The following is a 23,633-nucleotide window of genomic DNA, read 5'->3' on the forward strand; positions in this document are numbered from 1 at the left end:
CAAAGAACCCAGTACCGATCCCTGCGGTACACCACTGGACACAGGCTTCCAGTCACAAAAACAACCTTCGACCATCACCCTCTGCCTCCTGCCACTAAGCCAATTTTGGATCCAATGTGCCAAATTGCCCTGGATCCCATGGGCTCTTACCTTCTTGACCAGTCTCCCATGTGGGACTTTGTCAAAAGCCTTAGTCCATGTAGACTACATCAACTGCACTACCCTCATCCACACACCTAGTCACCCCCTCGAAAATGCAATCAAATTGGTCAGACATGATCACCCCCTGACAAAGCCATGCTGACTATCCCTGATTAATCCCTGCCTCTCCAAATGGAGACTAATTCTGTCCCTCAGAATTTTTTCCAATAATTTCCCTACCACTGATGTTAGGCTCACTGGCCTGTAATTCCCTGGTTTATCCCTACTACCCTTCTTGGACAATGGTACTACGTTAGCTGTTCTTCAGTCCTCTGGCACCTCCCCTGTGGCCAGAGAGGTTCTGAAAATTTGTATCAGAGCCCCTGCAATCTCCTCCCTTGCCTTACACAGCAGCCTGGGATACATCCCATCAGGGCCTGGGGATTTATCCACTTTTAAGTCCGCTAAAACCGCTAGTACCTCCTCCCTCTCAATACTAATTTGTTCAAGTATATCACAATTCCTCTGCTTGATTTCTATGCCTACATCACCCTTCTCCATAGTGAACACAGATGCAAAGTATTCATTTAAAGCCTGGCTCTACACACAGATTGCCACTTTGGTCCCTAATGGGCCTTACTCTTTCCCTGGTTATCCTCTTGCCCTTAATATACTTATAAAACACCTTGGGATTTTCCTTTATTTTGCCTGCCAGTGCTTTTTCATGCCCCCTCTTCGCTCTCCTAATTTCTTTTTTAAGTACCCCCCTGCTCTTTCTATACTCCTCTAGGGCTTCCACTGTTTTAAGTCCTTTGTATCTGCCAAAAGCCTCCCTTTTTTTCCTAATCCATTCTTGTATATCCCTTGACATCCAGGGTTCCCTGGGCTTGTTGATCCCACCCTTGACCTTTACGGGAACATGTTGGCGTTGTGCTCTCTCTATTTCCTTTCTGAAAGACTCCCATTGTTCTGATGTGGATTTTCCTACAAGTAGCTGATCCCAGTCCACTTTGGCCAGATCCTGCCTTATCATATTAAATTGGCCTTCCCCCAATTTAGAACCTTTTTTTCTGGTCCATCTTTGTCCTTTTCCATGACTACCTTAAATCTCACCGAATTATGGTCACTGTCACTAAAATGCTCTCCACTGACACATCTACCACTTGCCCGGCTACATTCCCTAGAATTAGGTCCAGTACTGCCCCCTCTCTTGTAGGGTTTTCTACATGCTGGCTCAAAAAGCCCTCCTGGATGCACTTTAAGAATTCTGCACCCTCTAAGCCTTTCACACTCCCCTACTAGTATTACCCTATTATTTCTACACTTCTCTGAGATTTGCCTACATATCTGTTCCTCTATCTCCCCTGACTGTTTGGGGGCCTATAGTACACTCCCAGCAAAGTGTTTGCCCCCTTTTTGTTTTGAAGTTCTACCCATTTGGCCTCATTAGAGGAACCTGCTAAGATATCACCCCTCCTTACAGCAGTAATTGACTCCTTGATTAATATTGCGACACCCCTCCTCTTTTACACCCCCCTCTGTCTCGCCTGAAGATTCTATACCCCGGAATATTGAGCTGCCAGTCCTGCACCTCCCTCAACCATGTCTCTGTGATAGCAACAATATCATGCTCCCATGTGTTCATCAACACCTTCAATTCATCTGCCTTACTCGCAAGACTCCTTGCATTAAAATAAATGCCATACTCCCTTGTGCCATTACATATTTGCTCTGCCTTCCAGGCTGACTTGTTTTTTCCTCTATATTCGGCTGTGCATCACCCCCTACTATAGCTCCACTCCATATCCCATCCCCTGCCAAGTTAGTTTAAACCCCCCCACCCACAACAGTCCTCGTAAACCTCCCCGTAAGGATGTTGGTCCCGTTTCGGTTCAGGTGCAACCCATCTGACGTGTACAGGTCCCAACTGCCCCAGAAGCAGACCCAGTGATCCAGGAAACTAAAGCCCTCCCTCCTGCACCAACTCCTTAGCCACGCATTCATCTGCTCTATCATCCAATTCCTATATTCACTAGCACGTGGCACTGGGAGTAATCCAGAGATTACATCCTTTGAGGTCCTGCTTTTTAATCTGCTACCGAGCTCCCTAAATTCTTATTGCAGGACCTCATCCCTCTTTCTACCCATGTCATTGGTACCAATGTGAACCACGACCTCTGACTGTTCACGCCCACCCTTCAGAGTGCCCTATAGCCATTCAGTGACATCCTTGACCCTGGCACCAGGGAGACAACATACCACCCTGGAGTCACGTCTGCGGCCACAGAAACGTCTATCTGTTCCCCTTACGATAGAATCCCGTATCACTATTGCTCTCCCACTCTTTTTCCTCCCCTCCTGTGCAGCTGAGCCACTCGTAGTGCCACGGACTTGGCTCTTGCTGCATTCCCCTGAGAAGCCATCTCCCCCAGCAGTATTCAAAACGGAAAATCTGTTGGAGAGGTAGATGGACCCAGGGGACTCCTGCACTACCTTCCTAGTTCTTTTACTCTGTCTGGCGGTCACCCATTTCCTGTCTGCCTGTACACTCTTTACCTGCGGTGTGACCACCTCGTTAAACGTGCTATCCACGAAGATCTCAGCTTCTCGGATGTTCTACAGTGACTCCAGCCGCAGCTCTAGCTCCGAAATGCGGATTTTGAGTAGCTGCAGCTGGAGACACTTCCTGCACATGTGTTTGCCCTGTGCACCTAAAGTGTCCCTGACTTCCCACATAGCACAGGAGGAGCACTCCACGCTGCCGAGCTGCCCTGCCATGTCCTACCCTTAATTTACTCCCTTTACTTCCTTTAAATTAAAGAATATTAAATACACTAGGGACCTTGCTTCACTTTACACACTACTTACTCTAAACTAGAGACCTTACTTTTACTTTAACGACTGGACTGTAGAAATACTCACCAGGTCCTACTTACCAATCAGCTCCTTCCCGGGTTGTGACGTCACTTTTGCAGTTTTGTAGTTGTTGTTTGACTGCTCCCGCTCTCGGACTCTTTCCTTGGTGTAAAGTAAGAACCAATTCCCAACTCGCAGCACTCTGTTTAAACCGCACTCAGTCTCTGCGCTCGGTCTCCACCCAGGGTTGCACTCGCTGCCTCTGCTGCTGGTGAGTCTGGGCCGCTCTCTCTCTCCCCGCTCTTTAAATCCTTGGTCTCTGCGCTCGGTCTCCACCCAGGGCCGCTCTTGCTGCTGTTGCCGCCGGTGAGTCTGGGCCGCTCTCTCTCTCTCTCCCTGCTCTTTAAATCCTCGGTCTCTGTGCTCGGTCTCCACCCAGGGCAGCTCTCACTGCTGCTGCCGCCGGTGAGTCTGCTTGACTGAAGGCCGCATTGCTAGGTAAATTCCATAATCAACAATCGAACTTTTGCGGCTACAAGCTATTTACAGATAAGGAAGTAGACAATGAGGTGTTACGAAGCTACAATCAAGACATCCTGAAAGGAGGCCTGCAAGACAGAACACAAGTCAACGGCCTTTGCACAATGCATATTGTGTTGCTGATCACCTTTGAAAACTTTGCAACCCTCTCAGACATTGTTTAAGTGGCCTCAAGTCTGAGAAGGAGATAAAGGCATTAATAGCTGACAATAGCCAGTGGACTCAGGACACAATGGAAGAATGCCAACTCAACCAACTCCTCCCACATACCGGAGAATGGAGGGAACGCCCCTTTGCAGCACAGAAGAAGAATGAAAGACAATGATCAAAAAGATAACTTCACTGCAGTCAAAAGGAAGTGGTATGGCCAGCCATCTTGCCTTTGGGGATCAGACTGCAGTCGGAAGAGGGGTGTGACTTGGTCGGTCAGCCTAAAGAACCTACAATCAACACGGACTGACCACCCATGGGTGATCGCATGTATATCCTATCCACAACATATGTTAGTGGTGACGGGCATTGCATTGCAACAAGTTTAGTTTTGACATTGTATCGTACCCTTTGATCTCTGACGTCTCAATAGAGTTGAGCGAAGTTGGAATCTGCGTTTGTGTCAATTACTCACTTAAAATTCTCAGGTCAGAATCTTAAACCTGTGATGTCCCGAAAGGAAACGTCTTACAGCCCAGGTCAGCAATTCACTTTTGTGAGCTTGAGGACATACAGCGTGCAGGTATCTTGTGTTAGCAGGCTGCTTGGTGTTTGTTGCTTGCTGCACTTCATAGGCCACAGAGCAAACACATTGGCTCAGAATTTGCTGGTGCAGAGCAGTTGGCCGTGAATGGATCTTTTCTCCTCACCCTCCAGTTAATTTGCTCCGTAAGTTGCTGGGAATGTGAGCTGACAACGGGGCATCTGGGACCTTGGTGAACAATGGGACCAACAGTCTATCTCCTTAACCAATGAGATTTAAGGATGGAGAAAGAAATAGGATGAATGAGACTCAAATTAGATACAAAAGAGAAATAAAGAGAGGGAAAGAAAGATTGGATTAAGAGAGAGAGAGAAAAAAAGAGACAGAAAGGAAAAGTAAGAAAACATTTCTTACATTTAAAATTTAAAATTTACAAAATCTCTAGGAACAATTTACTACCTGCAGGAGTGAGAGTCCACAGTTTGAATTGTTCCCTTTCTGGGACTCCGAGGCTGAGTGGCATTGCCCTGACGTTGTGAAATACCAGCCCAAACTTTCTGTGGCGAGTTTAATTTGTATCTATGGCACAAATCCAGCAATATCTTGAGTCTCACGGGGAGATTGACAGTGAGGCCTGTTTGTTTTTTTGTGAGGTTAACAGCTGAGTGGCACAAATAGTCCAGCAACTTGCGGCGATTCACAACTCACGCCGTATCTCTTCCTCCATTTGGAACGGAGATGAACAATTGCCTGAGTTCTCTCCTTCTATGATGCTGCCCCATGCCAAGACTCGAAGTGCTATTAAGATGCCTTGTAAGACCACATTGATAAATCATGCAACATGTGAACATTTGCCAAGCAAATTTTGCCCATCACCTGCTCCCATGTTCAGGGCACAACAACCTTCTCCCAGGCTGCGAAGTCCCGTCTTCGCACTGAGGACACCCTCCATCGTGTCGTGTGGCACTACCACCGTGCTAAATTGGACAGATTCAGAACAGATCTAGCAGCTCCAATGTGGGCATCCATGAGGTGGCTGTGGGCCATCAGCAGCAGCAGAATTGTATTCCACCACAATCTGTAAACCTCATGGCCTGGCATATCCCTCACTCTACCATTACCATCAAGCCAGGGGACCAACCCTGGTTCAATAACGTGCCTGTTATGAATTTTATGATCCATGAAGAAAGACTCATGAAATAACACTGGACGGCCAGCTGGTGGCGCCTTCTAAGGAGTATAAATACTCGGGCGTGGGCCCAGCTTTCCCAGGACATTTTGTAAACAGGAACTAGTGAAAGATAACTAGACCTCCATGTTTTGAAACAAGTTGATTAAAGCCTTGCTTTATACTCAAACCAAGTGCGTAGTGAATTTTATTACATCAGTGTCCCTCCACTGTAAAAATAGCTTCATCTCTCTCTCTGTAGCACATTCCAAGCAACGTCTTGGAAAGCTGTTGTTCCATCTCTGAGCCTAGCTTCTGCCATTTAAAAAAAAAATTGCAGCCCTTTAAAGGCAGCTGAACATTCAAACTCCTGAATTATTTGCGCTCCCAGCACAACATGCACCATGTGTTGGGAATGACAAAAATGTATCCAACTGAGCTGACATCACATTATAGCACACAGTCAGCCCAGAGTGCTGTCGGCGTGTCAAGTGCTCGAGCAGAAGCTGTCCCGATACCTCTGTGCTGAAGGTGCTGGTTTTTGGGTATGGTTCCTCAGAATCTGCCAAAGGAAGTAACCATTTTAGACAGCCTAGACAGGGAATGTCGGCAAGCAGTTTTCTGGGGCGTCGTAACCCCGTAATTGTGAGACTGTGCTTGCGGCATTCTGAATATTCCAGGAATTAAAATCAATGACAGGAAAATTGGGCATTCTAATCTCCGCTGCATATTCTCGTCATCTGAGACTCCACACTGGGCTTTGGGATCTCAGGACTCATGTCCAATATCATCCTTTGCTGGCATACTTTCCAATGGGGGTTAAGAGCAGGAAAACTAGTTCTTCCCCTCCCCAGTGCTGAAGCCCTGAGGATGGTGAGTGCCTATGTCGCCACATTGCCTGAACTCAATGAAAATCCAGCTCTGGCGAGGGACAGACACAACCCGAGGCCTTCTTGGTCCGTATAGCTCAGTTCGACATTTGACTGAGCAGTTAGCAGCCAAATCATCGGGAGACTTCCCGGATATGTGTTAGTGTATGTTGTGAAGGAACGGGCAGGAATTTAACTCAGGAGTCGGGTTGGAGGTGGGACTACAACTTTCAGGGTTGTAGTCCCGCCTCAATCAAGATGCGGCCAATCCACGCGATTTTAACTTGATTGACCTTGTTGAGCCCGCCCAGCGGGCTCAGTAGGCCAATTAAGGGCCACCTGGCAACAGGTGACGTCACAGATTGACATTTCGTTTGTCAAGAGCTTTTGACAGATGAAATATCAGTGTTTCACCGCTGTTTGAAGCTGTCAAACACTGACAGTCTTACTTCTAACCTGGGTCCTTCTCCACAGACTGAGTTAGAAATCTCGCCTGCACAGTAAGCTAAAGGCTGTCACTTTTGACAGTTCGCAGCCATTCCGCTTTCTGTGCCGGTGAGATGAGGGACTCCCAGAACCTAAAGGAAGGAAGGCTGAAAAGGTAAGAAAAGGTATGTAAAACTTATTTAATCACTTTAGACACACCAAACACACTTACCTTTGCACTCATGCACACATCACTCACCTGAACACCGACATCGCGACCCCTCCAAGTCCTTCAACCCGACGGCCCGCCTCGCTAACTTGGCGTGGTTTGGAGACGTCGGGAATCCCACACTTCAACATCAAAAATCGGGATTAGGCTAAAAACTGCCTGTTAACTACCTGTTAACAGGCAGTTAATTGGCACTAATCCCTTCCCGCCTCGGGGAGGTGGGTCCCAGTGCAGGTCGGGTACCCGCCTCCTTTGAAACTGGCATGGAGGCGGGTTTGGGTGCGGGAAGGGGTCGGGACCCCTGATTTCGGGATTTTAACCCCCCCCACGCCTCCAATCCCGACTCCACGGCACAATGAAAATCCTGCCTGTAGTCTTCCACTTTTTGTTCCGATTGGTTGAAGAGTCGGTAAATGAGCGGCGATAGAAATGGTGAGGGAAGAACCACAGCGACAGAAACCACTATATGAAGCACTGCAGGGCACGGCACTACATGTAGCTGCAAGGCTAGGACCAAAGTTTCTGTCATACCATTGAAGTCATTTTATTGTCATGCAGAAAGAGGAAATAATAAAAGTTCAATTTAATACCTGACGGCTGATGAGATATTTTTAAAGCTACTCTCTCCTGTTCTGGTGACTGCTGCGATATTGTGACTGAGCATGTAAACTGTGAAAATCCACACTGTAAATTTTTTATAATAGCCCACAGGGAGGCATTGTCTAGAACACAGTAATTCCAAGAGCAAAGTAATATTAATACACCTGGAGGTTCAACATAGTGCAAAAAATATTGTATCTGAATAATTAAACAAAAAAGAAGTTATTTCTACATTTATGCAGTTGCTGGTAATGAGCTGAATGATTATTAAAAAGACACAAGGGTTCATTATATAATAAATCGTTTAATGTTTTTTACTTTAGTGCACTCATTAATACATTTGTGTTAAATTTCTGTCTGTGTTATTTTAATGCAGTTATTAACCCATTTTCAAAACCTTTAATAATTTTTGATGCGAGCTTTTAAAAATCTATTCCCAGGATATGTTTGACACCATTCAGTGTTTTCGTACCGCTATGCCATAAAATTATCTGCCAAATTGTTTGCAAGTAAACTCATTATTTTATAGGAACTATGCATCATTTAAAAAAAGCGTCCTCCAAATTTTCTCTTAATCTGTCCTGAAGATGCTGACTCATGTTATTGTTTGGGCATCAGCCCCCTTATGGCGCCTGGCACCTAGAAAGTGGGATAGGTTTTCCACTCACCCGTGCCTCTTGTATTGGCATGAATTGAGTGCAGTGGGCTGGAAATAGGGGCAAAGGTCGCTTATCCCAAACTCTGCCCAAGTATATGGACTTGAGCACCAGAAATTCTCACTGAAACCAGGTGGAAGGTTCATTGTACTGTTACAGCGGCTTGGAATGATGGCGTTACGTCCACACAATTCCCTAATTTGGACACCAGAATGCAATCAATGTTAATTTCATCTGTTAAAAAATAGGTATCTTCTTCTGCTTTAGTTTAATATTGAACCTAATCACTCTCATAGCTTGTGATCGTGTCACTCCAAAAGTGTCCTGTTGCCTTTCAGGACTATAAGCTTATTTTATAATCCACTAATTGCCTTCTTGAATAGATTCTACTGTTGATCCATAGATTTACCAAATAATAATTTCTCTCACTCTATTCCAGTCAATTCCTTCCTCGTCTTTTCAAAGATAACCTCGTTCAAATCCAAAGCCTTGGGTTGTGACCTTACTTTCAAGGATGAATGTAATCATATTATGGTCACTATTCCCAATGTCCTTCCTTAATACAGATTACTAGCTGTTTCTGGTTCATTAGTCAGAGTTAAATCGAGTATCGCCTGCTCCCTTGTTGGTTTGCGGACCTGCTGCTGTCGCAAACTTGAATGCATTCAATACATCAATTTTGTTTCCTGCTTGTGCTGCTATTTCTCTCCCAATTTACATGGGAGGTTAAATCTCCCATTATTACCAAACTAGGAGGGGCAGAGGAATCTGAAGAGGTGACTCAGAAATTACAGAATGAGTTGGACAAAATATGTAAATGTGTGGAACAATGGGAGAAGAACTTTAATGCAGACACATGTAAAATGCTATACATCGGCAGGAGAAGTAAACAACACACATTCTCCATGAATGGTGTTGAAATATCTAAGGATGAAGCTAAAAGAGACCTGTCCAACCAATGCAGCGAATCAATCAACAAAGCCAAAAAGTATGTTGCACTCCATAGCCAAAACAGTAGCCAAGTCAGGCAAGGTAATGGCCAAACTGTGCTCTGTTCCACCCCTCAGAATGACTTAAGGACCACATGAAGAACAATAGCAGTGTTGACACTACAGGAGAAAGTAACAACAGTCTTTCTGCCACTGTGTCGTTCAAGGGAGCTACTCGGGACTTCTGGCAAGTAAGTCAATTTGAAGTGCATTAGGCAGGTTACAAATGCCTTGTGTGCCAGGGCACCTCAGTTCATTTCTTTTGACAATAGTACCAGGCAGTTGAATGAGTGGGCTGTAATTGCTGATTTCCCCAGCATTGTTGGTGCAATTGATTGTCTACGTACCCCCAGTGTCAACCCTCACCACTTCATCAACCAGGAATGATTTAAAGACAGAAAATAAATTCCTTGAATGGCCAACTAGTGTGTGGCCACAGGCAGAGCTTTCTTCACATTAAGCTTGCAGGGAGCTGCCATGACTCTTTTATCCTGAGGCAGTCTCGTGTCCTGCTTTGTTTCAGGATCAAGGCAAGGTCACAGATGGCTACTTGGGGACAAGGGCTACCCAATACAGCCCCAGCTCTTGACCCCATTGTATTGGGCCACCAATTGAGAGGCAAATGAGGGGTATAATGAAGCTCATACCCAAACTAGAATCAGGACAGAGAAAGCTGCTAGCATGCCGAAAGGACAGTTCGGGTGCCTTGACAGATCAGGAGGACCTTTTCTGTATGCTTCTAGCACATTGTCCAGAATAGTCATAGCTTGCCGTGTGCTCCACCAAATTTTGCTCTGCAATAAAAACCTGAACGTGGACAACCCTGAGGAGAAGAAAAGGCGGAGCACATTGAGGCTGATGAGGCAGCACATCTAACTTGTTAGTTAAACTTCAGTCATTGGTGAGCCGTCTCGTGCCATTGCACTCAAACATCAAGGATCACCTATCCCCACCAGCACCTCATCTTTCGATTAGGCACTTTACAGCCTTCAGGACTTAACATCGAGTTCAACAATTTCAGACAATAATCCCTGCCCCCATTTTTCATGCTGTATGATTTTGCCATTCCCATTTGCAACATTTTATCTTTCCTGCCTCTTACATAAGCACAGTATGTTCTTTCAATTCCTTCCTCCCGGTTAAGAAGGCAAATGGTATGTTGGCCTTCATAGCGAGAGGATTCGAGTACAGGAGCAAGGATGTCTTGCTGCAGTTGTACAGGGCCTTGGTGAGACCACACTTTGAGTATTGTGTGCAGTTTTGGTCGCCTTATCTGAGGAAGGATGTTCTTGCCATGGAGGGAGTGCAGCGAAGATTCACCAGACTGATACCTGGGATGGCAGGGATGACGTATGAGGAGAGATTGGGTCAATTGGGCTTATATTCGCTGAAGTTTAGAAGAATGAGAGGGGATCTCATTGAAACTTATAAAATTCTAACAGGACTAGACAGACTAGATGCAGGAAGGATGTTCCCAATGGCGGGGGAGTCCAGAATCAGGGGTCACAGTCTAAAGATAAGGGGTAAGCCATTTAGGACAGAGATGAGGCGGAATTTCTTCACCCAGAGAGTGGTGAACCTGTGGAATTCTCTACCACAGAAGGCAGTTGAGGCCAATTCATTAAATATATTCAAGAAGGAGTTAGATATATTTCTTAAGGCTAAAGGGATCAAGGGATATGGTGAGAAAGCAGGGACAGGGTACTGAATTTGGATGATCAGCCATGATCTCATTAAATGGTGGAACAGGCTCGAGGGGCCGAATGGCCTACTCCTGCTCCTATCTTCTATGTTTCTATGTCTCCCCTCCTAAACCCACCCCCCACTGTCTCTGCACCTGCTTAATATTTGTTACATCTCCAGCTTTTTCCAGTTCTGATGTAGGGTCCCAGACCTGAAACGTTAACTCTGTTTCTCTCTCCACGGATGCTGCCTGACCTGCTGAGTGTTTCCAGCATTTTCTGTTGTTATCCCCACCATTCCACTGTCAGTTCTGTCACTTAGATTGAAATGATGACAACCTGCAAATAAATAGAATGCACCAATCGTGACTACCACCATCACTTCTGCTTTGTATCATGCTCATGAACTACAGAAAAGAATAATCAGATTCCATACATCATCATGCTTCTGGAAACACAAACTAAGAATCACCCAGGTGCTTCCCCACTGTGGGTAAATGCACTCTCTTTAGTTCTATTCTCATACATGTAATTGCCACCTCAGGGTCTGAGGTGTGTGATGTGGACGGCTGCTTCCCTCTATTATGAGCTTCTTTGGGCAGAGGTGGCCTTCTTCTCTGGGCTGCCCAGTCCTGGGTTGGTCCCACGCCAGTCTGCATCTCAGGGTTTGGCTGCTCAGCAGTCCAGTGATCTAACTTCTGCTGTTGTCCACTGGTCCTCTTCTGAAGCCCTTCATTTTGCTAGCACTGTGGGTAATCTTCTCCTGCGTGAGGATGGTACAGTTTTTGTGCTGTGTTACACTCTCCTATCCTTCATTTTCCATTTATGTCATCTTTCACCTTTTGAAGTGAGAGAATGACAAGTGTAGGAGAAAAAGGCGCACAGTTTGCAGGCTTTTTCCTTTTAACTGCAAAAAATTAATCGCTCCTCAGCCTTATCACTGAAGACATGCTCCAGCCCACAGACTGCAAAATTAGTTTTTCTTATCTTCCTCCCGTTTGGTTCTACCATCGCCAGTTCAAGAATGAGGACAGTCACCTTAAGTGCAGACTGCCTTTAAAGCATCTAACACTCCGCCTTCCTCCATTAACCCCCCCACTGCCAAACTTCCAAGTTTTTTGGGACTCCATAGACAATTCTGCCCTATTGCTGGTCAGACTCTGGTCATGTCCTGTAGGGGGTGGGGTGGGGTTGGTGCGTGCACCCAGTCAGTTATGCCCCTGACTGTTTGTGAGCGGTTCGAATCGCTCCCATGCCCCTGGGTTCTAGACACCGGACTTAGGTACAGGTGGCGATACAGAAAAGACTCGAGTAGACAGGTGGTTTGGATGTAAGAAAACCAAGATTTTATTGAAATAGAAATTAGCACAGTCTTATGAGAAGTTACTAGTGTAAAATTACAGGCAAAATACAAATAACTATACTTATACAGGGAATGGGGAACACACGGCACATTGAGGGAAAACAACTATCTTAACAATCCCCTTATCCTTATCCCACCCCCTATACCTAACTAGATTAAGCTATGAGGGGCCAGAATTCATGCTCACCAATCAAAGATCTGCTGAATTCAAAACAGCGGTGGGGCTTGGGGTTCGCTCTTTGTGCTCTCTGGAGCCTGCCGTCATCACATGGTCTCGGGGTGCAGCAAGGGCGTCGTCCAGGTATAAGTACCCCAAAGTTAAAGTCTCTGCTTGGGTACTTTACCTCGCAGGGATGATGGTTCCTCTTCCTCGGTCGGCAGTTGGAGTTTGCATTGAATTGAAGGATTGAAGGCCCGATTATTCAAAGCTTTTCTTCAATCGTCTTCCCATTCGTCTTCCCAATTCGTCTCGCCTCCTCACCTCGTCGCGTCCCGCCTCGCCTGGCCTGGTTTGTCCGTGTCCACCTGGTGCAATGCCGGGTGTTCCTGATGGAATGGGGAAAGGCACGGGCTGTGGCCAGGCGGTAAGCGCGGGACGGGGGAAGATCATCAGCCACGAGGGCGAGGAGCAAGAAGAAGAAGAGAGCAAGAGCCAGAGAGAGAGATTGCTTCAGTTATACTCCTTCGGATGGCCCTTATCTGTGCGCCAAATCAGGTTAGTTCTTTGTCCCAATCTTGGCAGGCTAGTTTAAATAATGGTAGCAATCTAAACTAACTGTTTTTAGATGGCCGGTAATCGCATCTACTGGCCTGATTATCGAGTTGTTTTGTTATTAATACATCTTAATGGGCCTGTCCAGCCTTGATGGCTTCCCTAAGCTGCTTCCGATTATTTATGCAAATTGCTTGATGGCCTTAAGTATAGGCCTAACTGGTTTTGATCTGTCTCCGATTTGGCTTAATACATATTCAAAGTCCTGTCTGCTTTTCAAAATACAAAAGTCTCTCTTCACAGAAACTGCAGCTTTGGTTTCGATTTCTCCACAAGCTGCTTGTGCCATAGAGTGCTAGCTTTTAAAGTCTTACAGGCTTTCGGCCACGAGGTGCGGACGCCATCTTTGGGTACCTTTTTTTAAAATGTCCACGCAGGGTCCCTTTTATTAATAATAACCTTTGGGGAAATGTAGAAATTTTGCGAATCTTACATGTCCCACCTAGAATTATTCAAATTAGCTGTTCTGGCAGAGGATCACAGGACTCAGAACTTCGGGGCCTTTGTGTTTCTGATCACTCGTGAGGGCAGATTTTCCAAGTTTGCACTATTGGCAGTGAGCCTCACCCACTGGCTGTGTAATACTGGGAAACCATTGATGTGCTGGCTGATTTCCAGCCGTCAATTACATGCAAGTTTGTTCAGTGTTCTACAGGTGTACTTTGGAATTGGCAGCAGCATTAAGCGTTGCCTTACACTCAATGTTAAATTGTTTTACATTACGCTGGTATAATACCCTTAGCCTATTTATTGACATTCCCACCCTTTGTAAGATTCAGTTAAAGTGCGATCATTGTTCTCAATAGCTATGTATTGTTACACAACATCTCGGCTCCAATGCACCTGGTTTATTATATCAAGCTTGACAGCACCTTACTGGGGAAGGGGATGAAACAGCTTTAGCATAGAAGATTGTTCTTCTACCAGTGGTAGTCTGTGTATTTTGGCATACAGTCCCTACTCGCAAAGATGCTTTTGCATGAACATCTCTGCAAATAAGAAGACTCGCTGATTTACTCCTGTCTTTTTGATTTTTAATCTTCCGGAGGATGGCTCATGTTTTTTGGTAATTTGCTTTAAGGGAATCATCTATTTGTTCCAACATCCTGCTGAAGTCCTGGAGTCAACCAATTGATCATATAGTCCTCTCAAGTTTAAAAAAAAGAAAGATTCAGATGATTGCTTGATTTGCAGCCATTTTATCTCTTTGAATTATGAGGACATAAAATAATTTCTGGACTTTGGTGAAGATTAAGCAAAAATAATATTCCCGTGTGAAGCGAGCCTGTCACAATAATCAATATGATTAAATTGTTCATCTGCGGTGAGTCGCAGCATTAAAGATTTAAAGGTTCTCGCGCTGTGTGGAATTTATGACAAAAAGCAACCGTTTGCAAAAAGAAAAAGTACAAGTGAGGTCTTGTTAGGCTAAGGTTATAAATTTTGGGTTAGTGTGACAGTATGATTACATATTGCATGCACAGAATGTGCTCGATAATCGTTTTCTTTAAGCAATGATTCGTTTTAAATCATTTAGAAGGCTCCACACTGCATGCCGTGGTATTCACATTAAAGGATCTTCCACTGAAAGAATCAGTCAATTTGAGGATCTGTTTGAGGAATGATGTTGAGCAAATCTTTTCAACTGACCTCGATTCAAGGATGCCTAATTGAAAAGTATATTTCAACACTTCAATATATTAAGGCAACGTTATATTGCTTCTAAATAGTTCTGTAAATCTCTAGTGTTACAGATTATTCAATGGTTCTGTGGGAGTTTCTAATTTATCATCCATCGTACATTCAATATAAATATTACCGGACCTTAGTTTGGAGGGTGTTTGTAACAGAACAACAACTTGCATTTATATAGTGCCTTTAACATAGTGACACGTCCCAAGGAGCTTCACAGGAGCGATTATCAAACAAAATTGGGCACCGAGTCACATAAGGAGATATCAGGACATATGACCAAAAGCTTGGTCAAAAATCTAAGTTTTAAGGAGCATCTTAAAGGAGGAGAGAGAGAGGTAGCGACACAGAGAGCTTTAGGGAGGGAACTCAAGAGCTTAGGGCCTAGACAGCTGAAAGCACGGCCACCAATGGTGGAGCGAAGAAAATCGGGGATGATCAAGATGCCGGAATTGGAAGAGTGCAGAGATCTCAGAGGAAAACAAGGATGAGAATTTTAAAATGGAGGCGTTGCCAGATTGAGTATGGTACACAGATCATGCCATGTTAACCAGGGTTTTGTTGGGCACTGTTTTGTGACTGTTTGATCCTTAAATAATGCATTTTCTTTTGTTTTAATCCTGTTGCAATAATACATTTTCTGCATGACTTTTTAAAGATGCATCAAATTCAGAAAGTTCACTGTAGAAATCACTTGAGAAAGCAAGTAATCTTCACACCCATCTGTGTCACAAATAAGCTAAAAGCATAGGAAGATATTTGTAAGATAGTGACAACACAGTGAGTTCGCATTTACTCTCTGGGGGAAAAAAAGAGATTGTTGCCTTCCTGGAACAGATTTCTAACGAGTCCAATTAGTTAGTTAGCAGATGAGGAGGCAAAAAGGAGAAAAGGCAATGGGGCCAGGAGCAGACGATGGGGACAGCCAACAAGCTTTGTTTTTGTTGGCCCCAGGCTGGTTTTCCTCCTCCTCCATTTCCACTGCAAGGGATATGTTCATTTGAGATGAGCTGCCTGGAAAAAGCTTGATTGCCAATTGGATCGAGAAGTGGTAGAATGCTTCTTGTTTGTATCTAACTCTCCGTGAATTCCACCTGAACTTAGTAACAAAAATAATCAGTTTAAAAGCGGTAATCAAAATTATGAGGGGTTTTGATGGAGTAGATAGGGAGGAATTGTTTCCACTGGCAGAAGGGTCGGTAACCAGAGGGCAACAGGTTTAAGATAATTGGCAAAAGAACCGGGGGGGGAAGGTGAGGAGAATTTGTTTTACGCAGCGAGTTTTTATGATGGTGACTCCTTGTTTGTTTATGTTTCCATGGTGTGGTTTTTGTACCTCACCCAAGTGGTCTTTCTTCATTGCGAGTCTTGATGGTGAGTGCCAACTATTTAAGTTAGTTTACTTGACAACAATAACAATGTTCCCTATAATTTTGTTTTGGGCCACGCTGCCCCTTTTACGGGCTGCGTGGCCCATTCAAAATTCCACGCATGTGTGTTTTTTTCGATATAAAAGCCGCCTCACCAGCTGCGCGGGAACTCTGCAGCGGCTGCCCAGCTTAAAGAGAACATTGCTTGACAACCAAACTTGATGTCATCCTCATCCAATGTTCATACATGTTAGTAACCCTGACTTCCAACAAGGGTTACTAACAATCAGGAATGCTTATCACTCCTCCACCCCTTAAAAAAGTACATGTGCAGAAGTGTACAAAGGATGCTCAGAGTTGTTACTTTCTTAATGCCCTCTCTTTCCAAATGATTTTTGATAAATGCCCAGGGTCAGCAGTGTAAGAGAAAAAAGCATCAGTGCTAGGTAGACACTCAACTTCATAGAAACATAGAAACATAGAAGATAGGAGCAGGAGTAGGTCATTCGGCCCCTCGAGCCTGCTCTGCCATTCAATGCGATCATGGCTGATCATCCAAATTCAGTACCCGGTCCCTGCTTTCTCCCCATACCCCTTGATCCCTTTAGCCTTAAGAAATATATCCAACTCCTTCTTGAATATATTTAATGTATTGGCCTCTACTGCCTTCTGTGGTAGAGAATTCCACAGGTTCACCACTCTCTGGGTGAAAAAATTCCTCCTCATTTCTGTCCTAAATGGCTTACCCCTTATCCTTAGACTGTGACCCCTGGTTCTGGACTCCCCAACCATCGGGAACATCCTTCCTGCATCTAGTCTGTCTAGTCCTGTTAGAATTTTATAAGCTTCAATGAGATCCCCTCTCATTCTTCTAAACTTCAGCGAATATAAGCCCAATTGACCCAATCTCTCCTCATACGTCATTCCTGCCATCCCAGGTATCAGCCTGGTGAATCTTCGCTGCACTCCTTCCATGGCAAGAACATCCTTCCTCAGATAAGGCGACCAAAACTGCACACAATACTCAAGATGTGGTCTCACCAAGGCCCTGTACAACTGCAGCAAGACATCCTTGTTCCTGTAATCAAACCCTCTCGCTACGAAGGCCAACATACGATTTGCCTTCTTAACTGCCTGCTGCACCTGCATGCTTACCTTCAGCGATTGGTGCACAAGGACACCCAGGTCTCGTTGCACTTCCCCTTCTCCCAATCTATTGCCATTCAGATAATAATCTGTGAGGCAAGTCATCTAATGCCTCATAAGTCCAGCGCAGGTCCGTCAGAATCATGAAGTTAGCTAATCTCTGATAAATAAAGAGATGTTTCCAGTGGCAGAAAGGTCGGTAACCAAAGGACACAGATTTAAGGTAATTGGGAAATGAACCGGAGGCGAGATGAGGAGAATGTTTCTTGCGCAGCGAGTTGTTGTGATCTGGAATGCACTGCCTGAAAGGGTGGTGGAGGCAGATTCAATATTAGCTTTGAAAGGGAATTGGATACATACCTGAAGGAGAAAAACTTGCAGGGCTATAGGGAAAGGGCAGGTTAATGAGACTAATTGGATAGCTCTTTCAATGAGTTGACACAGTCATGATGGGCTAAATGGCCTCCTTCTGTGCTGTATCATTCTATGATTCTATGAATGGTCCCAAACTCAGTTGGGAACCTGAAACGTGAGCTCCAAGCCTTTATTTAGGGATTCTATGATGGGGCAGAGCCTCCAACTGCTCCAATAAAGCCATTGACATCAGGGGGCGGGAGTCTGGAAGGCCCTCAGTTGGGACCCAGTGTAGCATCGGCAGACCCCTCACCACACATACCCCCCTAACGCCCAGCGGGAGTGAGGCCCACCTTTGGTTGGGGGGGGGGGTTCGAGACCTTGATTGGTGATGAGGAAGGTAACGACAACAGCAACTTGCCTTTATATAACGCCTTTAAAGTTGTAAAACGTCCCAAGGCGCTTCACAGGAGCGTTATCAAACAAATTTGACACCGAGCCACATGAGGGGATATTCGGAATGGTGACCAAAGACTTGGTCTAAGACTAGGTTCTAAGGAACGCCTTAAAGGAGGAGAGAGAGGTAGCGAGGCATGGAGAGGTTTAGGGAGGGAATTCCAGAGCTTATGGCCTAGGCAGCTGAAAGCACGGTCGGCAAAAGTGCAGTGATGAAAATCGGGGATGCGCAAGAGGCCAGAATTGGAGGAACGCCAAGATCTCGGAGGGTTGTAGAGCTGGAGGAGATTACAGAGATAGGGAGGGGCGAGGCCATAGAGGGATTTGAAAACAAGGATGAGAATTTTAAAATTGTGGCAGAATTGGTAGAAAATATTTAAAAGTGGATCCCTGACAAAGGGCGGTGGGGGTTGGGGGGAGCAGGATGGGGTGGGAACATGAAACATTCTCCTTTCTGATGGGGGTCAACACCCCTCTCTGGCCATCCACCTATGCCATTGTATGAGGCTTCTTCTGCTAGAAGCACCACAAATGCACTGCCTTCCACCAATTACACCCCCCCCCACCACCACCACCCCCAAGGATCCAAGGCCTACGTCTCCTGGCTCTGACCCCTGACTTTGTGAACTTTGGCTGGGCCAATGGCGGTAGCGAGTGAAAGCATGCCAGGAAGCAGCCGTCCCACTGATTTTTGGGGCTCAATTCCCGCAGCAATGGTTCAAAAGCCCAACCGATAAAACAACGCAACATAAGATTAAATATTACATAGGATTACATAGGATACTAGCTGGAGTGCCCAGCGGTGCCGAGGGTTTTTTGAGGGGATGTTTTTGTTGGAAGAGAGAGAGAGAGAGACTGGGGGGAGAAGAGAGAGACTGGGGGGGAGAAGAGAGAGATGAGGGGGAAGAGAGAGAGAGAGACTGCTGGATTTAGTTCAGGATTAGCCTGGAGAGAGAGGGGGGGGAAGGAGCGCCTCAGGCCTGGCCCGATCGACCCCTGCGAAGGAAGGAAGAAGGCGAGCTCCCCCTCCCTGTCCCACCCCCTCACTCTTTCCCTCCCTCACCCACCCCCTCACTCTTTCCCTCCCTCACCCTCTGTCTCTCCCTCCCCCTGTCTCTCCCTGCTTTACTCTCTCTCCCTCCCTCCCTTCTCCTCTCCCTCCCTGCCCCTCTTCTCACCCTCCCTCCCCCTCTCCTCTCCCTCCCTCCCTCCCCCTGTCCCTCCCTCACCCCCCCTCTCCTCTCCCTCCTTCCCCCTCTGCAGATCAGCGCCTCAGGGCCGGCCGGTGCGCGGCCTAGCGCGTGAGGCCCGGCCGGACTCACCTTAGCTCAGGTCGCGCTCCGGGCCGACGTTGACGCGCGTGCTGACTCCTGCCCCGCCAGCCTTTACTAAGATGGCGGAGATGGCTATGCTCAGCTCAGTCCCGCGCCGCCAGCCTTTACCAAGACAGCGGCGATCGCGGGGCGGGCGGTGCCTAGCTCGGGCGTGGCTGGCTAGGAGAGGCCGAGGCTGCGAGGCCTGCAGGTGGGGTAAGCCTCCAAGGTTGCAGCGCCCGGCAGAGGTAGCGAGTCAAGAGGAAAAAAAAGGGTGAAAGGTAGGAAAATTAATCAGCTTAGAAAAAATATTTACAAATTAATTTACTTTTTTTTAAAAACAATTTCCCCTCCACACACACAGAAAGTGGGAAAAATAAACACACAGAAAGTGGGAAAAATAAATCGTTAGGAATCAAGATGGCGGCCACTCACCTCAGCTCAGAAGGATTAGGCCCACCCACACATGCAATGAAATGCCCCCCATGATGCACCGATTGGTCAACCATCAGGTTAATCCCCTGTATGATTGGTCAACCATCACGTCACTCAACGCTAATGAGTGGAATGTTGCCGTTTTTTGAACCTTTTTTGTATACTGTCCAAACAATTTTTGTCTGACCAAAAAGTAAATATGCCTATTAGACTCCCCTAATGATAAGCTTTCTTTTGATATAACATATGTGTAGGTACGCTCTATAACTTTTGATTGTATAGCCGGACAGACAGACAGAAAGACAGACAGACAGAAAGACAAACAGACAGAAAGTCGGAAAGACAGAAAGACAGACCAACCATTTTATATATATAGATAGATGCAGCACAAAATGATGGGGGAGCCCAGCACGTGAGTTCAAAAGACAAGGCTGAAGCGTTTGCAACCACCTTCAGCCAGAAGTGCCAAGTGGATGATCCACATCGGCCTCCTCCTGAGATCCCCACCACCACAAAAGCCAGTCTTCAGCCAATTCGATTCACTCCACGTGATATCAAGAAACGACTGAGCGCACTGGATACAACAAAAGTTGTGGGCCCCGACAACATCCCAGCTGTTGTGCTGAAGACTTGTGCTCCAGAACTAGCCATGCCTCAAGACAAGCTGTTCCAATATAGCTATAACATTGGCATCTATCTGACAATGCGGAAAACTGCCCAGGTATGTCCTTTCCACAAAAAGCAGGACAAATCCAATCCGGCCAATTACCGCCCCATCAGTCTACGCTCAATCATCAGCAAAGTGATGGAAGGTGTCGTCGACAGTGCTATCAAGTAGCACTTACTCACCAATAACCTGCTCACTGATGCCCAGTTTGGGTTCTGCCAAGACCACTCGGCTCCAGACCTCATTACAGCCTTGATCCAAACATGGACAAAAGAGCTGAATTCCAGAGGTGAGGTGAGAGTGACTGCCCTTGACATCAAGGCAGCATTTGACTGAGCGTGGCATCAAGGAGCCCTAGTAAAACTGAAGTCAATGGGAAATAACAACAGAAAATGCTGGAAAAACTTAGCAGGCCAGGCAACATCCGTGGAGAGAGAAATAGAGTCAACGTTTCGGGTCGAAACCCTTCTACAGGAGTCAATGGGAATCAGGGGGATAACTCTCCACTGGTTGGAGTCATACCTTGCACAAAGGAAGATGGTTGTGGTGGTTGGAGGCCAGTCATCACAGCCCCAGGATATTGCTGCAGGAGTTCCTCAGGGCAGTGTCCTAGGCCCAACCATCTTCAGCTGCTTCATCAATGATCTTCCCTCCATCATAAGTCAGAAATGGGGATGTTCGCTGAAGACTGCACAGTGTTCAGCGCCATTCACAACTCCTCAGATAATGAAGACGTCCATGCCCGCATGCAGCAAGACCTGGACAACATTCAGGCTTGGGCTGATAAGTGGCAGGTAACATTCGCACCACAGAATTGCCAGGCAATGACGATCTCCAACAACCGAGTGTCTAACAACCGCCCCTTGACATTCAATGGCATTACCATCACCGAATCCCACACCATCAATATCCTGGGGGTCACCATTGACCAGAAACTTAACTGGACCAGCCACATAAATACTGTGGCAACAAGACCAGGTCAGAGGCTGGGTATTCTGTGGTGAGTGTCTCATGTCCTGACTCCCCAAACGCTTTCCAACATCTACAAGACACAAGTAAGGCGTGTGATGGAATACTCTCCACTTGCCTGGATGATGTGGAATCTGTATGGGTAGAATTGAGAAATACTAAGGGGAAAAAAACATTAGTGGGAGTGGTATATAGACCTCCCAACAATAAGGCGGAGGTTGGGGATGGCATGAAAAGGGAAATTAAAGAAGCGTGCAATAAGGGCACAGCAGTCATCATGGGTGACTTTAATCTACATATAGATTGGGCCAACCAAATTAGTAACAATACTATGGAGGAGGAATTCCTGGAATGTTTATGGGATGGTTTCCTGGACCAATATGTCGAGGAACCAACCAGAGATCAGGCTATCTTAGACTGGGTATTATGTAATGAGAAAGGATTAATTAGCAATCTTGTTGTACGAGGCCCCTTGGGTCGGAGCGATCATAATATGATCGAATTCTTCATTAAGATGGAGAATGAAGTCGTTGACTCAGAGACAAGGGTCCTCAATTTAAATAAAGGAAACTACGATGGTCTGAGGAGCGAGTTGGGTAGGATTGATTGGGGAATTGCACTCAAAGGGTTGATGGTGGATAGGCAATGGCAAACATTCAAAGACCGAATGGATGAGCTACAGAATTTGTTCATCCCAGTTTGGCATAAAAATAAAACAAAAAAGGTGACTCAACCGTGGCTAACAAGGGGAATTAGGGATAGCATAAGATCCAAGGAGAGGACATATAAATTGGCCAGAAAAAGCAATAATCCTGAGGATTGGGAGCAGTTTAGGATTCAACAAAGGAGGACAAAGGGATTAATTAAGAAAGGGAAAATAGAATATGAGAGTAAGCTTGCAGGGAACATAAAAACTGACTGTAAAAGCTTTTATAGATATGTGAAGAGAAAAAGATTGGTGAAGTCAAGCGTAGGTCCCTTGCAGTCAGAATCAGGGGAATTTATAATGGGAAACAAAGAAATGGCAGGTCAACTAAATTCATACTTTGGTTCTGTCTTCACAAAGGAGGACACAAATAACCTCCCAGAGATGCCGGGGAACATAGGGCCTGATGAAAGGGTGGAACTGAAAGAAATCAGTATTTGTAGGGAAATGGTGTTAGGAAAATTGATGGGACTGAAGGCCGATAAATCCCCAAGGCCTGATAATCTACATCCCAGGGTACTTAAGGAAGTGGCCCTAAAAATAGTAGATGCATTGCTGGTCATCTTCCAGAACTCGATAGACTCTGAACAGTACCCATGGATCGGAGGGTAGCTAATGTTACCCCACTATTCAAAAAAGGTGGTAGAGAAAAAGCGGGGAATTGTAGCCTGACATCGGTAGTGGGGAAAATGCTAGAATCTATTATAAAAGATGTAATAGCAGAGCACTTGGTAAGCAGTGACAGGATCGGACAAAGTCAACATGGATTTACAAAAGGTAAATCATGCTTGACTAATCTACTGGAATTTTTTGAGGATGTAACTGGTAAAATAGATAAGGGAGAACCAGTGGATGTGGTGTATTTGGACTTTCAGAAGGCTTTTGCTAAGGTCCCACATAAGAGATTAGCGTGCAAAATTAAGGCACATGGGATTGGGGGCAAGGTATTGACTTGGATAGAGAACTGGTTGGTGGACAGAAAGCAAAGAGTTGGAATAAACGGGTCGTTTTCCGAGGGGCAGGCAGTGACTAGTGGGGTACCGCAAGGATCGGTCCTAGGACCCCAGCTGTTCACAATATATATATTAATGATCTGGACGAGGGAATTGGATGTAATATCTCCAAATTTGCAGACGACACAAAGCTGGGTGGGCGTGTGTGCTGTGAGGAGGATGTCGTGAAACTCCAGTACGATTTGGACAGATTGGGTGATTGGGCAGAAGCATGGCAAATGCACTATAATGTGGATAAATGTGAGGTTATCCACTTTGGTGGCAAAAACAGGAAGGCAGATTATTATTTGAATGGCAATAGATTGGGAGAAGGGGAAGTGCAAAGAGACCTGGGTGTTCTTGTGCACCAGTCGCTGAAGGTAAGCATGCAGGTGCAGCAGGCGGTTAAGAAGGCAAATGGTATGTTGGCCTTCACAGCAAGTGGGTTCGAGTACAGGAACAAGGATGTCTTGCTACAGTTGTACAGGGCCTTGGTGAGACCGCACCTTGAGTATTGTGTGCAGTTTTGGTCGCCTTACCTGAGGAAG

The sequence above is a fragment of the Somniosus microcephalus genome, chromosome 8 (assembly GCF_052327205.1).
Source record: "Somniosus microcephalus isolate GS21.2 chromosome 8, FLI_Smic_1.0, whole genome shotgun sequence".
Taxonomy (NCBI): Eukaryota; Metazoa; Chordata; class Chondrichthyes; order Squaliformes; family Somniosidae; genus Somniosus; species Somniosus microcephalus.